General features: G+C 42.7%; 9 non-coding genes and 1 pseudogene across 9 annotated transcripts; 1 reads left to right on the top strand and 9 right to left on the bottom strand.

The window, feature by feature from the left end:
- Nucleotides 1-3,891: 3,891 nt before the first annotated feature.
- Nucleotides 3,892-3,964, bottom strand: trnaf-gaa (transfer RNA phenylalanine (anticodon GAA)). The gene has a single exon. It is a non-coding gene; the product is annotated as a tRNA-Phe (tRNA).
- Nucleotides 3,965-4,046: 82 nt separating this feature from the next.
- trnai-aau (transfer RNA isoleucine (anticodon AAU)) lies at nucleotides 4,047-4,120 on the bottom strand. Its single transcript has one exon. It is a non-coding gene; the product is annotated as a tRNA-Ile (tRNA).
- Nucleotides 4,121-6,075: 1,955 nt separating this feature from the next.
- On the bottom strand, nucleotides 6,076-6,148 carry trnaf-gaa (transfer RNA phenylalanine (anticodon GAA)). The gene has a single exon. It is a non-coding gene; the product is annotated as a tRNA-Phe (tRNA).
- A 1,628-nt stretch (nucleotides 6,149-7,776) lies between these two features.
- trnaf-gaa (transfer RNA phenylalanine (anticodon GAA)) lies at nucleotides 7,777-7,849 on the bottom strand. Its single transcript has one exon. It is a non-coding gene; the product is annotated as a tRNA-Phe (tRNA).
- An 82-nt stretch (nucleotides 7,850-7,931) lies between these two features.
- trnai-aau (transfer RNA isoleucine (anticodon AAU)) lies at nucleotides 7,932-8,005 on the bottom strand. Its single transcript has one exon. It is a non-coding gene; the product is annotated as a tRNA-Ile (tRNA).
- A 1,025-nt stretch (nucleotides 8,006-9,030) lies between these two features.
- trnaf-gaa (transfer RNA phenylalanine (anticodon GAA)) lies at nucleotides 9,031-9,103 on the bottom strand. The gene has a single exon. It is a non-coding gene; the product is annotated as a tRNA-Phe (tRNA).
- A 755-nt stretch (nucleotides 9,104-9,858) lies between these two features.
- Nucleotides 9,859-9,932, bottom strand: trnai-aau (transfer RNA isoleucine (anticodon AAU)). Its single transcript has one exon. It is a non-coding gene; the product is annotated as a tRNA-Ile (tRNA).
- Nucleotides 9,933-10,794: 862 nt separating this feature from the next.
- On the bottom strand, nucleotides 10,795-10,867 carry trnaf-gaa (transfer RNA phenylalanine (anticodon GAA)). The gene has a single exon. It is a non-coding gene; the product is annotated as a tRNA-Phe (tRNA).
- Nucleotides 10,868-13,009: 2,142 nt separating this feature from the next.
- Nucleotides 13,010-13,082, bottom strand: trnaf-gaa (transfer RNA phenylalanine (anticodon GAA)). Its single transcript has one exon. It is a non-coding gene; the product is annotated as a tRNA-Phe (tRNA).
- Nucleotides 13,083-16,752: 3,670 nt separating this feature from the next.
- LOC139377727 (5S ribosomal RNA) lies at nucleotides 16,753-16,871 on the top strand (annotated as a pseudogene).
- The last annotated feature ends 1,910 nt before the right edge of the window (nucleotides 16,872-18,781 follow it).

Raw genomic sequence — 18,781 nt, 5'->3', positions numbered from 1 at the left:
GCTTCCTGTGCCAACCGGAAGTGCCATAATTGGTGTCTCAGGGGCTGTTTCGAAGGGTTAAAAAAGTCAGATCTGTCCAAAACTTCATATATGTGATTAGGCAACCCCCATGAACTGTAAATCAGTCATTTTCCCCCAAAAAATCAAAGGAAAAAAAAATCACACTAAAACACAACTTGGATGGAGGGACGTATTGGGGTGCGTAGAGACAGACATTGGCTGCAATAGTTAGCCTTGTTGGAGCTAAAAAAGAACCGTCAGACCTAGAGTTCCGAAACTTTAGAAACCTGTTCTAGACCTCCGGTCGATGGTACGTGGTGAGTTACGTGGCTCTAGACGGTTCTCGGACCGAGAAACAGCCTCGTACATTTGCAATACCTTCAATTCATTTTGACCATTACGAAAATGACGACGTTTAGAAAAGTCTCAGAGACGCAAGGCTAGGTGCATTGAAACCGGCTCGGCCCATAGAGACGGACCCCAACGTATCTGTCCGATAGCTCGTTCAAGGACCCTGTAGCAAGGCATGGAAAAAAGTGGATTTTCAGCACCAATTAGGGTTTTTCTCGGACACCAAATGACCTATCGAGCCGAAACTTGGGATTCGGGGTCGCCTCAGCTAGTCCAACACATAACATAAGAAATGGACCCGCAGCTAGAACGTAACTACGTGTTTTATGGTTTTTTTATGGTTTGAACCGAAGGCGTTGTGAATTTTTGGCCAGCTCTGAAGTATGTAATAGTTGGCTACTAAACGAGTTGGAAAAAGTGGGTTTGGTGTCAGTTTGTATCAGTTTGGTGTCAGAATGATATCTAATTGACTGATGGACTCTTGTCCACTTGACTCTTGTACATTTGCAATATGTTTAAACAGTGAGGTACCATCACCAAAAGCGACATTCTGAAATCAACCCTAACGAGCGATTGAGATGAACCAGAATCACTGCAAAGCCATCCCGAGTTCATCGGGCCAGTCAATTTCACATTCCTGCAGGATTTTTATAGCATGACCAATTGGTGATGGTACCTGCCCATTAAAACATATTGCAAATGCACAGTGACTTTGAAAAAGGAAGGAAACATAAACAATTTTTTTTTATTTTTGGGTGACCAGTTGCACGTGCATTTGCAATATGATTCTATAGTGAAAAAACATCACCAAATGCGACATTCTGAAATCAACCCAAACGAGCGATTGAGATGACCCAGAATCACTGAAAAGCCAACCCGAGTTCATCGGGCCAGTCAATTTCACATTCCTGCAGGATTTTTATAGCATGACCAATTCGTGATGGTACCTGCCCATTAAAACATATTGCAAATGCACAGTGACTTTGAAAAAGGAAGGAAACATAAACAATTTTTTTTTATTTTTGGGTGACCAGTTGCACGTGCATTTGCAATATGATTCTATAGTGAAAAAACATCACCAAATGCGACGTTCTGAAATCAACCCAAACGAGCGATTGAGATGACCCAGAATCACTGCAAAGCCATCCCGAGTTCATCGGGCCAGTCAATTTCACATTCCTGCAGGATTTTTATAGCATGACCAATTCGTGATGGTACCTGCCCATTGAAACATATTGCAAATGCACAGTGACTTTGAAAAAGTAAGGAAACATAAACAAAAAAAAAATTTTTTTTTTTTTTTGAGGTGACCAGTTGCACGTGCATTTGCAATATGATTCTATAGTGAAAAAACATCACCAAAAGCGACATTCTGAAATCAACCCAAACGAGCGATTGAGATGACCCAGAATCACTGCAAAGCCATCCCGAGTTCATCCGGCCAGTCAATTTCACATTCCTGCAGGATTTTTATAGCATGACAAATTCGTGATGGTACCTGCCCATTAAAACATATTGCAAATGCACAGTGACTTTGAAAAAGTAAGGAAACATAAACAAATGGACATAATGAAATCATCATTTTTTTTTTCCGGTTACCAGTTGCACGCGCATTTGCAATATGATTCTATAGTGAAAAAACATCACCAAATGGACATGATGAAATCAACACAACGAGTGATGGAAATGAACAACTATCACTGCCCGGCCGTCCCGAGTTCATCAGTTCAGTCAATGTTGGCCCCCCAAAAAATTGACTTTTGACTTTGACTTTTGACTTCCTATGAAATCATATTGCAAATGGACAAATCATATTCCTTATGCACAAGTAAAAAAAATAAAATTATGATAAAACATTTTACAAAAGTATATTCATACACTTCTTACACATGATTAATTGTCTTAAAATCGAAACAATTTCGAAAAACGGTCCAGAAAGCACTTTTTTTAGTTTTTAAAGTTTAAAAAAAAAATCACATTTTCGACTTTTGACATCCTATTAAATCATATTGCAAATGGACAAAACATATGCCTTATGCACAAGTAAAAAAAATAAAAAAATTATGATAATAAAATACGAATAAAGTATGTTGATACAGTTCTTATACGTGTGTAATTGACACAAAATTCGAAAGAATTTTGAAAAACGGTCCAGAAAGCACTTTTTTAAGGATGTGTGAAGTTTTTTACCAAATGTTGACATTTTTGACTTTTGACTTTTGACTTCCTATGAAATCATATTCCAAATGGAGAAAACATATGCCTTATGCACAAGTAAAAAAAAAAAAAAAAAATGATGATAATAAAATACGAATAAAGTATGTTGATACAGTTCTTATACGTGTGTAATTGACACAAAATTCGAAAGAATTTTGAAAAACGGTCCAGAAAGCACTTTTTTAAGGGTGTGTGAAGTTTTTTATAAAATTTTGACATTTTTGACTTTTGACTTTTGACTTCCTATGAAATCATATTCCAAATGGAGAAAACATATGCCTTATGCACAAGTAAAAAAAAAAAAAAAAATTATAATAAAGTATGACTAAAGTATGTTGATAAAGTTCTTATACATGTGTAATTGACAAAAAAAGCGAAAGAATTTCGAAAAACGTCCCAGAAAGCACTTTTTTTAAGGGGTGATAAGTTTTGGGAAAAAAAATCCTTTTTTCAAAATTTTGCTTTTGGATGTTGACTTGGGTTGCATTTCCAATTTGAAAAACCCCGGTGGAGCGCACTCGCCCCCTGTTTGATTTTTGAGGTGTTACAATTGGCAATTGCCATATGGCATTTGCCATATACTTTGCACGAATAAACGCCTATTGGACATCGTGTATATGGTTTGTCCAATGCCAATATCTAGCCATTCATTTTTGTCCAATTCAGGGGGGTATTCCCTTACATGGATCCAAGAAAACTCCAGTTCACACTTCATGCAGCCTTGTCTTACGACAACCTACTGTCATGTAACAATGACAAGAAACTCTCATGTAACACTGATGTCACAATGTCAGATGAAAAAGAAAGACATTACTTACTTTCAGAGAGCAGCGTATCACACACTCTAACCAACTGAGCTAACCGGCCGCTGGCTACAGAGCACAGTTGTTGAGATGCACCGAGCCTCTGCAAGTGCTGGAGCACAAACTAACAAGTCCACCAACAGCATAGCCTGACAAGACTGGACACTCTTGGTTGCTCCTTGTGGCAATTCCAAACAGCTGGGGAATTTGATCAATTGGTATTGTGTTTGCTTAGCATGCTATAGGTAGTGGGATCGATGCCCGCATTCCACAAAATATTTTTTTTTGTGGATCCAAGAAAGCTCCAGTTCACACTTCATGCAGCCTTGTCTTACGACAACCTACTGTCATGTAACAATGACAAGCAACTTTCCTGTAACACTGATGTCAAAATGTCAGATGAAAAAGCAAGAAATTACTTACTTTCAGAGGAGCAGCGTAGTACACACCATTGAGGCCCACAAACAAAGCTGTGGATCGTTTCCTTGAAGCCAGAGCATGAAGAAAGAACAAATACAAATGCCGAAACCCGGGATTGAACCAGGGACCTTTAGATCTTCAGTCTAACGCTCTCCCAACTGAGCTATTTCGGCAATTCACTAAATGTATTTCTGTGGCACCCTTGACAATTCACATGCATGTGACTCACAATTTTGACACTCAAAATGTATATCATAGCCAGTACGGGGATCGAACCCATGACCTTGGCGTTATTAGCACCACACTCTAACCAATTGAGCTAACCGGCCATTTCCTATTTTACTCAATTGTTGAAATGCACCGAGCCTCTGCAAGTGCTGGCAAGTAAACAAACAAGTCCACCAACAGCATAGCCTGACAAGACTGGACCCTCTAGGTTGCTTCTTGCGGAAATTCCAAACGGCTGGGGAATTAGCTCAAATGCTTTGCATGCGTGAGGTAGTGGGATCGATGCCTGCATTCTCCAAAAGCATATTCTTTCATGGATCAAAGAAAACTCCTGTTCACACTTCATGCAGCCTTGTCTTACGACAACCTACTGTCATGTAAACAATGACAAGAAACTGTCATGTAACAATGACAAGAAACTCTCATGTAACACTGATGTCACAATGTCAGATGAAAAAGAAAGACATTACTTACTTTCAGAGAGCAGCGTATCACACACCCTAACCAACTGAGCTAACCGGCCGCTGGCTACAGAGCACAGTTGTTGAGATGCACAGAGCCTCTGCAAGTGCTGGAGCACAAACTAACAAGTCCACCAACATCATAGCCTGACAAGACTGGACACTCTTGGTTGCTCCTTGTGGCAATTCCAAACAGCTGGGGAATTTGATCAATTGGTATTGTGTTTGCTTAGCATGCTATAGGTAGTGGGATCGATGCCCGCATTCCCCAAAAACATTTTTTTTTGTGGATCCAAGAAAGCTCCAGTTCACACTTCATGCAGCTTTGTCTTACGACAACCTACTGTCATGTAACAATGACAAGCAACTTTCCTGTAACACTGATGTCAAAATGTCAGATGAAAAAGCAAGAAATGACTTACTTTCAGAGGAGCAGCGTAGCACACACCATTGAGGCCCACAAACAAAGTTGTGGATAGTTTCCTTGAAGCCAGAGCATGAAGAAAGAACAAATACAAATGCCAAAACCCAGGATCGAACCAGGGACCTTTAGATCTTCAGTCTAATACTCTCCCAACTCAGCTATTTCGGAAATTCACTAAATGTATTTCTGTGGCACCCTTGACAATTCACATGCATGTGCCTCACAATTTTGACACTCAAAATGTACATCATAACCAGTACAGGGATCGAACCCATGACCTTGGCGTTATTAGCATCACACTCTAACCAACTGAGCAAACCGGCAATTTGGTATTTTGCTCAATTGTGGAAATGCACCGAGCCTCTGCAAGTGCTGGCACGTAAACAAACAAGTCCACCAACAGCATAGCCTGACAAGACTGGACCCTCTAGGTTGCTTCTTGCGGAAATTCCAAACGGCTGGGGAATTAGCTCAAATGCTTAGCATGCGTGAGGTACTGGGATCGATGCCTGCATTCTCCACAAGCAAATTCTTTCATGGATCCAAGAAAACTCCAGTTCACACAGCCTTGTCTTACGACAACCTACTGTCATGTAACAATGATAAGAAACTCTCATGTAACACTGATGTCACAATGTCAGATGAAAAAGAAAGACATTACTTACTTTCAGAGAGCAGCGTATCACACACCCTAACCAACTGAGCTAACCGGCCGCTGGCTACAGAGCACAGTTGTTGAGATGCACAGAGCCTCTGCAAGTGCTGGAGCACAAACTAACAAGTCCACCAACAGCATAGCCTGACAAGACTGGACACTCTTGGTTGCTCCTTGTGGCAATTCCAAACAGCTGGGGAATTTGATCAATTGGTATTGTGTTTGCTTAGCATGCTATAGGTAGTGGGATCGATGCCCGCATTCCCCAAAAACATTTTTTTTTGTGGATCCAAGAAAGCTCCAGTTCACACTTCATGCAGCTTTGTCTTACGACAACCTACTGTCATGTAACAATGACAAGCAACTTTCCTGTAACACTGATGTCAAAATGTCAGATGAAAAAGCAAGAAATTACTTACTTTCAGAGGAGCAGCGTAGCACACACCATTGAGGCCCACAAACAAAGCTGTGGATAGTTTCCTTGAAGCCAGAGCATGAAGAAAGAACAAATACAAATGCCAAAACCCGGGATCGAACCAGGGACCTTTAGATCTTCAGTCTAACGCTCTCCCAACTCAGCTATTTTGGCAATTCACTAAATGTATTTCTGTGGAACCCTTGACAATTCACATGCATGTGCCTCACAATTTTGACACTCAAAATGTACATCATAACCAGTACAGGGATCGAACCCATGACCTTGGCGTTATTAGCATCACACTCTAACCAACTGAGCAAACCGGCAATTTGGTATTTTGCTCAATTGTGGAAATGCACCGAGCCTCTGCAAGTGCTGGCACGTAAACAAACAAGTCCACCAACAGCATAGCCTGACAAGACTGGACCCTCTAGGTTGCTTCTTGCGGAAATTCCAAACGGCTGGGGAATTAGCTCAAATGCTTTGCATGCGTGAGGTAGTGGGATCGATGCTTGCATTCTCCAAAAGCATATTCTTTCAAGGATCCAAGAAAACTCCAGTTCACACTTCATGCAGCCTTGTCTTACGACAACCTACTGTCATGTAAACAATGACAAGAAACTGTCATGTAACAATGACAAGAAACTCTCATGTAACACTGATGTCAAAATGTCAGATGAAAAAGAAAGACATTAGAGAGAAAATAGCGGGCCTCAATGGCGGGCCTTCATGCAGCCTTGTCTTACGACAACCTACTGTCATGTAAACAATGACAAGAAACTGTCATGTAACAATGACAAGAAACTCTCATGTAACCCTGATGTCACAATGTCAGATGAAAAAGACAGACATTACTTACTTTCAGAGAGCAGCGTATCACACACTCTAACCAACTGAGCTAACCGGCCGCTGGCTACAGAGCACAGTTGTTGAGATGCACCGAGCCTCTGCAAGTGCTGGAGCACAAACTAACAAGTCCACCAACAGCATAGCCTGACAAGACTGGACACTCTTGGTTGCTCCTTGTGGCAATTCCAAACAGCTGGGGAATTTGATCAATTGGTATTGTGTTTGCTTAGCATGCTATAGGTAGTGGGATCGATGCCCGCATTCCCCCAAAACATTTTTTTTTGTGGATCCAAGAAAGCTCCAGTTCACACTTCATGCAGCCTTGTCTTACGACAACCTACTGTCATGTAAACAATGACAAGAAACTGTCATGTAACAATGACAAGAAACTCTCATGTAACCCTGATGTCACAATGTCAGATGAAAAAGAAAGACATTACTTACTTTCAGAGAGCAGCGTATCACACACTCTGACCAACTGAGCTAACCGGCCGCTGGCTACAGAGCACAGTTGTTGAGATGCACCGAGCCTCTGCAAGTGCTGGAGCACAAACTAACAAGTCCACCAACAGCATAGCCTGACAAGACTGGACACTCTTGGTTGCTCCTTGTGGCAATTCCAAACAGCTGGGGAATTTGATCAATTGGTATTGTGTTTGCTTAGCATGCTACAGGTAGTGGGATCGATGCCCGCATTCCCCAAAAACAATTTTTTTTGTGGATCCAAGAAAGCTCCAGTTCACACTTCATGCAGCCTTGTCTTACGACAACCTACTGTCATGTAACAATGACAAGCAACTTTCCTGTAACACTGATGTCAAAATGTCAGATGAAAAAGCAAGAAATTACTTACTTTCAGAGGAGCAGCGTAGTACACACCATTGAGGCCCACAAACAAAGCTGTGGATCGTTTCCTTGAAGCCAGAGCATGAAGAAAGAACAAATACAAATGCCGAAACCCGGGATCGAACCAGGGACCTTTAGATCTTCAGTCTAACGCTCTCCCAACTGAGCTATTTCGACAATTCACTAAATGTATTTCTGTGGCACCCTTGACAATTCACATGCATGTGACTCACAATTTTGACACTCAAAATGTATATCATAGCCAGTACGGGGATCGAACCCATGACCTTGGCGTTATTAGCACCACACTCTAACCAATTGAGCTAACCGGCCATTTGCTATTTTACTCAATTGTTGAAATGCACCGAGCCTCTGCAAGTGCTGGCAAGTAAACAAACAAGTCCACCAACAGCATAGCCTGACAAGACTGGACCCTCTAGGTTGCTTCTTGCGGAAATTCCAAACGGCTGGGGAATTAGCTCAAATGCTTTGCATGCGTGAGGTAGTGGGATCGATGCCTGCATTCTCCAAAAGCATATTCTTTCATGGATCCAAGAAAACTCCAGTTCACACTTCATGCAGCCTTGTCTTACGACAACCTACTGTCATGTAAACAATGACAAGAAACTGTCATGTAACAATGACAAGAAACTCTCATGTAACACTGATGTCACAATGTAAGATGAAAAAGAAAGACATTAGAGAGAAAATAGCGGGCCTCAATGGCGGGCCTTCATGCAGCCTTGTCTTACGACAACCTACTGTCATGTAAACAATGACAAGAAACTGTCATGTAACAATGACAAGAAACTCTCATGTAACCCTGATGTCACAATGTCAGATGAAAAAGAAAGACATTACTTACTTTCAGAGAGCAGCGTATCACACACTCTAACCAACTGAGCTAACCGGCCGCTGGCTACAGAGCACAGTTGTTGAGATGCACCGAGCCTCTGCAAGTGCTGGAGCACAAACGAACAAGTCCACCAACAGCATAGCCTGACAAGACTGGACACCCTTGGTTGCTCCTTGTGGCAATTCCAAACAGCTGGGGAATTTGATCAATTGGTATTGTGTTTGCTTAGCATGCTATAGGTAGTGGGATCGATGCCCGCATTCCCCAAAAACTATTTTTTTTGTGGATCCAAGAAAGCTCCAGTTCACACTTCATGCAGCCTTGTCTTACGACAAACTACTGTCATGTAACAATGACAAGCAACTTTCCTGTAACACTGATGTCAAAATGTCAGATGAAAAAGCAAGAAATTACTTACTTTCAGAGGAGCAGCGTAGCACACACCATTGAGGCCCACAAACAAAGCTGTGGATAGTTTCCTTGAAGCCAGAACAAATACAAATGCCGAAACCCGGGATCGAACCAGGGACCTTCAGATCTTCAGTCTAACGCTCTCCCAACTGAGCTATTTCGGCAATTCATTTAATGTATTTCTGTGGCACCCTTGACAATTCACATGCATGTGACTCACAATTTTGACACTGCAAATGTACATCATAACCAGTACAGGAATCGAACCCATGACCTTGGCGTTATTAGCATCACACTCTAACCAACTGAGCTAACCGGCCATTTGGTATATTGCTCAATTGTGGAAATGCACCGAGCCTCTGCAAGTGCTGGCACGTAAACAAACAAGTCCACCAAGAGCATAGCCTGACAAGACTGGACCCTCTAGTTTGCTTCTTGCGGAAATTCCAAACGGCTGGGGAATTAGCTCAAATGCTTAGCATGCGTGAGGTAGTGGGATCGATGCCTGCATTCTCCAAAAGCAAATTCTTTCATGGATCCAAGAAAACTCCAGTTCACACTTCATGCAGCCTTGTCTTACGACAACCTACTGTCATGTAACAATGACAAGCACCTCCCTGTAACACTGATGTCAAAATGTCAGATGAAAAAGCAAGAAATTACTTACTTTCAGAGGAGCAGCGTAGCACACACCATTGAGGCCCACAAACAAAGCTGTGGATAGTTTCCTTGAAGCCAGAGCATGAAGAAAGAACAAATACAAATTCCGAAGCCCGGGATCGAACCAGGGACCTTTAGATCTTCAGTCTAACGCTCTCCCAAATGAGCTATTTCGGCAATTCACTAAATGTATTTCTGTGGCACCCTTGACAATTCACATGCATGTGACTCACAATTTTGACACTCAAAATGTACATCATAGCCAGTACGGGGATCGAACCCATGACCTTGGCGTTATTAGCACCACACTCTAACCAACTGAGCTAACCAGCCATTTGCTATTTTGCTCAATTGTTGAAATGCACCGAGCTTCTGCAAGTGCTGGCACGTAAACAAACAAGTCCACCAACAGCATAGCCTGACAAGACTGGACCCTCTAGGTTGCTTCTTGCGGAAATTCCAAACGGCTGGGGAATTAGCTCAAATGCTTAGCATGCTATAGGTAGTGGGATCAATGCCCACATTCCCCAAAAACAATTTTTTTTGTGGATCCAAGAAAGCTCCAGTTCACACTTCATGCAGCCTTGTCTTACGACAATCTACTGTCATGTAAACAATGACAAGAAACTGTCATGTAACAATGAAAATAAACTCTCATGTAACACTGATGTCACAATGTCAGATGAAAAAGAAAGACATTACTTACTTTCAGAGAGCAGCGTATCACACACTCTAACCAACTGAGCTAACCGGCCGCTGGCTACAGAGCACAGTTGTTGAGATGCACCGAGCCTCTGCAAGTGCTGGAGCACAAACTAACAAGTCCACCAACAGCATAGCCTGACAAGACTGGACACTCTTGGTTGCTCTTTGTGGCAATTCCAAACAGCTGGGGAATTTGATCAATTGGTGTTGTGTTTGCTTAGCATGCTATAGGTAGTGGGATCGATGCCCGCATTCCCCAAAAACATTTTTTTTTGTGGATCCAAGAAAGCTCCAGTTCACACTTCATGCAGCCTTGTCTTACGACAACCTACTGTCATGTAACAATGACAAGCAACTTTCCTGTAACACTGATGTCAAAATGTCAGATGAAAAAGCAAGAAGTTACTTACAGAGGAGCAGCGTAGCACACGCCATTGAGGCCCACAAACAAAGCTGTGGATAGTCTCCTTGAAACCAGAACAAATACAAATGCCGAAACCCGGGATCGAACTAGGGACCTTTAGATCTTCAGTCTAACGCTCTCCCAACTGAGCTATTTCGGCAACTCAGTAATTTTATTTCTGTGGCACCCTTGACAATTCACATGCATGTGACTCACAACTTTGACACTCAAAATGTACATCATAGCCAGTACGGGGATCAAACCCATGACCTTGGCATTATTAGCACCACACTCTAACCAACTGAGCTAACCTGCCATTTGCTATTTTGCTCAATTGTTGAAATGCACCGAGCCTCTGCAAGTGCTGGCACGTAAACAAACAAGTCCACCAACAGCATAGCCTGACAAGACTGGACCCTCTAGGTTGCTTCTTGCGGAAATTCCAAACGGCTGGGGAATTAGCTCAAATGCTTTGCATGCGTGAGGTAGTGGGATCGATGCCTGCATTCTCCAAAAGCAAATTCTTTCATGGATCCAAGAAAACTCCAGTTCACACTTCATGCAGCCTTTTCTTACGACAACCTACCGTCATGTAAACAATGACAAGAAACTGTCATGTAACAATGACAAGAAACTCTCATGTAACACTGATGTCACAATGTCAGATGAAAAAGAAAGACATGACTTACTTTCAGAGAGCAGCGTATCACACACCCTAACCAACTGAGCTAACCGGCCGCTGGCTACAGAGCACAGTTGTTGAGATGCACAGAGCCTCTGCAAGTGCTGGAGCACAAGCAAACAAGTCCACCAACAGCATAGCCTGACAAGACTGGACCCTCTTGGTTGCTCCTTGTGGCAATTCCAAACAGCTGGGGAATTTGATCAATTGGTATTGTGTTTGCTTAGCATGCTATAGGTAGTGGGATCGATGCCCGCATTCCCCAAAAACGTTTTTTTTGTGGATCCAAGAATGCTCCAGTTCACACTTCATGCAGCCTTGTCTTACGACAACCTACTGTCATGTAACAATGACAAGCAACTTTCCTGTAACACTGATGTCAAAATGTCAGATGAAAAAGCAAGAAATTACTTACTTTCAGAGGAGCAGCGTAGCACACACCATTGAGGCCCACAAACAAAGCTGTGGATAGTTTCCTTGAAGCCAGAGCATGACGAAACAACAAATACAAATGCCGAAATTCGGGATCGAACTAGGGACCTTTAGATTTTCAGTCTAACGCTCTCCCAACTGAGCTATTTCGGCAATTCACTAATTTTATTTCTGTGGCACCCTTGACAATTCACATGCATGTGACTCACAACTTTGACACTCAAAATGTACATCATAGCCATTACGGGGATCAAACCCATGACCTTGGCGTTATTAGCACCACACTCTAACCAACTGAGGTAACCTGCCATTTGCTACTTTGCTCAATTGTTGAAATGCACCGAGCCTCTGCAAGTGCTGGCACGTAAACAAACAAGTCCACCAACAGCATAGCCTGACAAGACTGGACCCTCTAGGTTGCTTCTTGCGGAAATTCCAAACGGCTGGGGAATTAGCTCAAATGCTTTGCATGCGTGAGGTAGTGGGATCGATGCCTGCATTCTCCAAAAGCAAATTCTTTCATGGATCCAAGAAAACTCCAGTTCACACTTCATGCAGCCTTTTCTTACGACAACCTACTGTCATGTAAACAATGACAAGAAACTGTCATGTAACAATGACAAGAAACTCTCATGTAACACTGATGTCACAATGTCAGATGAAAAAGAAAGACATTACTTACTTTCAGAGAGCAGCGTATCACACACCCTAACCAACTGAGCTAACCGGCCGCTGGCTACAGAGCACAGTTGTTGAGATGCACAGAGCCTCTGCAAGTGCTGGAGCACAAACTAACAAGTCCACCAACAGCATAGCCTGACAAGACTGGACACTCTTGGTTGCTCCTTGTGGCAATTCCAAACAGCTGGGGAATTTGATCAATTGGTATTGTGTTTGCTTAGCATGCTATAGGTAGTGGGATCGATGCCCGCATTCCCCAAAAACCTTTTTTTTTGTGGATCCAAGAATGCTCCAGTTCACACTTCATGCAGCCTTGTCTTACGACAACCTACTGTCATGTAACAATGACAAGCAACTTTCCTGTAACACTGATGTCAAAATGTCAGATGAAAAAGCAAGAAATTACTTACTTTCAGAGGAGCAGCGTAGCACACACCATTGAGGCCCACAAACAAAGCTGTGGATAGTTTCCTTGAAGCCAGAGCATGACGAAAGAACAAATACAAATGCCGAAACCCAGGATCGAACTAGGGACCTTGAGATCTTCAGTCTAACGCTCTCCCAACTGAGCTATTTCGGCAATTCACTAATTTTATTTCTGTGGCACCCTTGACAATTCACATGCATGTGACTCACTACTTTGACATTCAAAATGTACATCCTAGCCAGTACGGGGATCGAACCCATGACCTTGGTGTTATTAGCACCACACTCTAACCAACTGAGCTAACCTGCCATTTGCTATTTGGTTCAATTGTTGAAATGCACCGAGCCTCTGCAAGTGCTGGCATGTAACCAAACAAGTCCACCAACAGCATAGCCTGACAAGACTGGACCCTCTAGGTTGCTTCTTGCGGAAATTCCAAACGGCTGGGGAATTAGCTCAATCGCTTAGCATGCTATAGGTAGTGGGATCGATGCCCGCATTCCCCAAAAACATTTTTTTTTGTGGATCCAAGAAAGCTCCAGTTCACACTTCATGCAGCCTTGTCTTACGACAACCTACTGTCATGTAACAATGACAAGCAACTTTCCTGTAACACTGATGTCAAAATGTCAGATGAAAAAGCAAGAAGTTACTTACAGAGGAGCAGCGTAGTACACACCATTGAGGCCCACAAACAAAGCTGTGGATAGTCTCCTTGAAGCCAGAACAAATACAAATGCCGAAACCCGGGATCAAACCAGGGACCATTAGATCTTCTGTCAAACGCTCTCCCAACTGAGCTATTTCGGCAATTAGCTAATTTTATTTCTGTGGCACCCTTGACAATTCACATGCATGTGACTCACAATTTTGACACTCAAAATGTACATCATAGCCAGTACGGGGATAAAACCCATGACCTTGGCGTTATTAGCACCACACTCTAACCAACTGAGCTAACCTGCCATTTGCTACTTTGCTCAATTGTTGAAATGCACCGAGCCTCTGCAAGTGCTGGCACGTAAACAAACAAGTCCACCAACAGCATAGCCTGACAAGACTGGACCCTCTAGGTTGCTTCTTGCGGAAATTCCAAACGGCTGGGGAATTAGCTCAATCGCTTAGCATGCTATAGGTAGTGGGATCGATGCCTGCATTCCCCAAAAACATTTTTTTTTGTGGATCCAAGAAAGCTCCAGTTCACACTTCATGCAGCCTTGTCTTACGACAACCTACTGTCATGTAACAATGACAAGCAACTTTCCTGTAACACTGATGTCAAAATGTCAGATGAAAAAGCAAGAAGTTACTTACAGAGGAGCAGCGTAGTACACACCATTGAGGCCCACAAACAAAGCTGTGGATAGTCTCCTTGAAGCCAGAACAAATACAAATGCCGAAACCCGGGATCAAACCAGGGACCATTAGATCTTCTGTCAAACGCTCTCCCAACTGAGCTATTTCGGCAATTAGCTAATTTTATTTCTGTGGCACCCTTGACAATTCACATGCATGTGACTCACAATTTTGACACTCAAAATGTACATCATAGCCAGTACGGGGATAAAAACCATGACCTTGGCGTTATTAGCACCACACTCTAACCAACTGAGCTAACCTGCCATTTGCTACTTTGCTCAATTGTTGAAATGCACCGAGCCTCTGCAAGTGCTGGCACGTAAACAAACAAGTCCACCAACAGCATAGCCTGACAAGACTGGACCCTCTAGGTTGCTTCTTGCGGAAATTCCAAACGGCTGGGGAATTAGCTCAAATGCTTTGCATGCGTGAGGTAGTGGGATCGATGCTTGCATTCTCCAAAAGCAAATTCTTTCAAGGATCCAAGAAAACTCCAGTTCACACTTCATGCAGCCTTGTCTTACGACAACCTACTGTCATGTAAACAATGACAAGAAATTGTCATGTAACAATGACAAGAAACTCTCATGTCACTCATCTCAACACTGATGTCACAATGTCAGATGAAAAAGAAAGACATTACTTACTTTCAGAGAGCAGCGTATCACACACTCTAACCAAATGAGATAACCGGCCACTGGCTACAGAGCACAGTTGTTGAGATGCACAGAGCCTCTGCAAGTGCTGGAGCACAAACTAACAAGTCCACCAACAGCATAGCCTGACAAGACTGGACCCTCTAGGTTGCTTCTTGCGGAAATTCCAAACGGCTGTGGAATTAGCTCAAATGCTTTGCATGCGTGAGGTAGTGGGATCGATTCCTGCATTCTCCAAAAGCAAATTCTTTCATGGATCCAAGAAAACTCCAGTTCACACTTCATGCAGCCTTGTCTTACGACAACCTACTGTCATGTAACAATGACAAGCAACTTTCCTGTAACACTGATGTCAAAATGTCAGATGAAAAAGGAAGACATTACTTACTTTCAGATTAGCATCGTAGCACACATCATTGAGGCCCACCAACAAAGCTGTTGGCAGTTTCCTTGAACGCCCCGCTAGACCGTAGCTTGCTCGGTCTGAGCACAGCGTGACAAGAGTACGCCCATAATGAAGCCTGGCCCTAAATTGCAGGTGCTGTTGGGTGACAATGGGAGAACAGTTAGGGTTAGAAGCACAATTCGACCTCAGGAACATTCCTGAGGTCCTCCCGATCTGTGCAAGCCTAACCGTGACGAATTGTTAGGAGTGGGTTTCAAACCATGCCTATAGGGGAGTCTGCGACCTGAATGACCAAATGGTTATTTTCAATGCAATCATGTTTTTTCTTTTGAGGTTTAACAAGGTTTCTCACCTGTTACCTGTGGCTTGACTTTAGATGTGGCCAGTTCGATTACCCTGCAGACTATAAGAGTGTCTTCAGAATATGGCCATTTTGACATGAATTTAAAAATGCCTCGGATAGGACCAAAAAAGTGTCTGGAGCTATCCTTTAGGGTAAGAGTGACAACAGGTTTCCACATGTCAAAATGGGGGAAATCTTAGCAAATGGCTTAATGGTTATTCATGAGAATCGTGTTGTTGTATTGTTGAGTGTATCATGGGATCTCACCTGAAATCTGTGGCTTGACTACAAACCTGTAACCTATGCTACTGTGGCCTATAGAGCTAGAATGATGGATAAAAAGGTGTGTAAAGGTGTGAGGTGGGATAGATGGCTTGCAGTCCTATCCCAAATGGACAACTAATCCCTATGTACTTGTGGAGATCTGAGAGGATGTGATTGGTATAAGAAACACAACTAAACTTCCACCTCCAGAGGGGTCAAAAAAAAATTCATCGCCTTAACCGCTCGGCCACGACAACGTTCGCAGAAGAAAACAGGCTTGTTAGGAGTGAATGGGCCCTCAGGCAAAGCCTGCAGAAAGTGATAATTTTACAACTGAAAGATAATGCAGTAACTCATTATAATGCAATAACATGAAATGTTCCCCTCATTTATTTGTTATTAACTAAAGCTGTTTTCTTATTTTCCTTGATCTTTGCTCAGCTCCAGAAGGTTTGCATTTGAGAGTGTTTATTATAAATTGTTATTTCACTGTGTGAAGTTGTTATTTCATCATCTTATTATTACTGCTAAGCAGCATGACTCCTGAGAGGCACTAAACAACTGTAAGGGAATACCACCCTGAAATGGACAAAAATGAATGGCAAAACATTGGCATTGGATTGTCACTGCCTTGTGGAATTTCAACTCTATGTCCGTTTTTTCCCACAAGGCTGAAATATGTGCCCTCGCTTTGAAATAAGTAAGCAAGGTAAGTTTGTATTTCATCCAACAATCTGTGCTACAAATTATGGCTACAGTATATGCAATTTCTTCCACTTTTTGAGATTGCCTTTGGCTTACGGCCACACAGGCCTGAGTACGCCTGATCTCGTCCGATCTAGGAAGCTAAGCAGGGTCGGGCCTGTTTAGTACTTGGATGGGAGACCGCCTGGGAAAACCAGGTGCTGGAAGCTTTTTGTCACTGCCTTGTGGAATTTCAACTCTTTGTCCGTTTTTTCCCACAAGGCTGAAATATGTGCCCTTGCTTTGAAATAAGTAAGCAAGGTTAGTTTGTATTTCATCCAACAATCTGTGCTACAAATTATGGCTACAGTATATGCAATTTCTTCCACTTTTTGAGTGACACAAAGATGCTTATCTAAATGGTGAAAATGCAACATCTGTTAACCCTTCGAAACAGCCCCTATGACCATTTTAAGGCACATTCGTTTGGCGCAGGAAGCTGAACGTGAACACATATCCTCATTGGGGTATGCTTTTACAGAATCCTGAGTTTTAAGTCTATACGTTAAGAACTGACTGATTTACACAAGGTTGAATTCACTATTTCTATCAAACATCAGTTTGGCTATGGAAAACCACTTTTAGGGTGATTTTAACCACCTCCGGTTGCTTCAGGAAGCTTAGAATCGACACAGGTAGACCTCATAGTGGCCTGATGAATTGTCATCGAAGACAGGTTCATAGGGCAATATTAACCCACATAGGCTCTAGGTTGAATTTAAGGTTGCAGTCAATGCATTCCTATGGGGAGAGAAGTCAGTGAAAACTGTTTGATGTAGACACCTTCTTTTAACTGTTAAGGGTTATTGCTACACGGTCAAGGTTAGGCTTGCACAGATCGGGAGGACCTCAGGAATGTACCTGAGGTCGAATTGTGCTTCTCACCCTAACGGTTGTCGTCACCCAAAAGCATATGACATTTAGGGCAAGGCTTCATTTTGGGCCTACTTTTTTCACAGTCGCTGCACTCAGAGCGAGCTACGATTAAACGGGGCATCTCGTTGAACTCGGCATGGCCTTGAGAATATGGAAATGCCATTGCAGGCTCTGTGTGTCTTTAAGCACCGCACTTTGTCACTCCATCCTTGCTGTGTGTGTGTGTGAGAGAGCTTTTCTTTGACATCTGTTGGGAGAAATGACTGATTTACAGTTCATGAGGGTTGCTTAATCACAAATATGAAGTTTTAAAAAGATCTGACCTTTTTAACCCTTTGAAACAGCACCTGTGACACAATTTTAAGGCACTTCCGGTTGGCACAGGAAGCTGAACGTGAACACATATCCTCATTGGGGAAGGCTTTCACGGAATCCTGAGTTTTCAGTCTTATGTTTAGAATTGACTGATCTACACAGGGTTGAATGCAGTGATTTTCAAAATTGCAGGTTATGCATATATGAAAACACTTTTAGGGTGAATTTAATCACTTCCGGTTGCTTCAGGAAGGTTAGAATCAACACAGGTAGACCTCATAGTGGCCTGATGGATTGTCATCGAAGACAGGTTCATACAGCATTCATAACCCACTGAGGCTTCAGGTTGAAATTAGGGTTGCAGACAATGTATTCCTATGGGGAGAGGTCAGTGAAAACTGTTTGATGTAGACACCTTCTTTTAACTGTTAAGGGTTAATGCTACACGGTCAAGGTTAGGCTTGCACAGATCGGGAGGACCTAAGGAACGTACCTGAGGTCGAATTGTGCTTCTCACCCGAATGGTTCTCTCACTGTCACCCAAAAGCAAATGACATTTAGGGCCAGGCTTAATTTTGGGCCTACTTTTTTCACGGTCGCTGCACTCAGAGCGAGCTAAGGTCAAGCGGGGCATCTTGTTGAACTCGGCACAGCCTTGAGAATATGGAAATGCCATTGCAGGCTCTGTGTGTCTTTAAGTAACAGACACATCTCAACATCAACTGTTCAGAGGAGACTGTGTGAATCAGGCCTTCATGGCTGAATTGCTGCAAAGAAACAATTTCTAAAGGACACCAAGAAGAAGAAGAGACTTGCTTGGGCCAAGAAACATGAGCAATGGACAGTAGACCGGTGGAAATTTTACATTTATAAACCATGATGTAGAGAC

The sequence above is a fragment of the Oncorhynchus clarkii genome, chromosome 20, assembly GCF_045791955.1.
Source record: "Oncorhynchus clarkii lewisi isolate Uvic-CL-2024 chromosome 20, UVic_Ocla_1.0, whole genome shotgun sequence".
Classification (NCBI taxonomy): Eukaryota; Metazoa; Chordata; class Actinopteri; order Salmoniformes; family Salmonidae; genus Oncorhynchus; species Oncorhynchus clarkii.
Note: the sequence above shows the minus strand (reverse complement) of the source record. Positions and strands in the feature narration are given on the sequence as shown.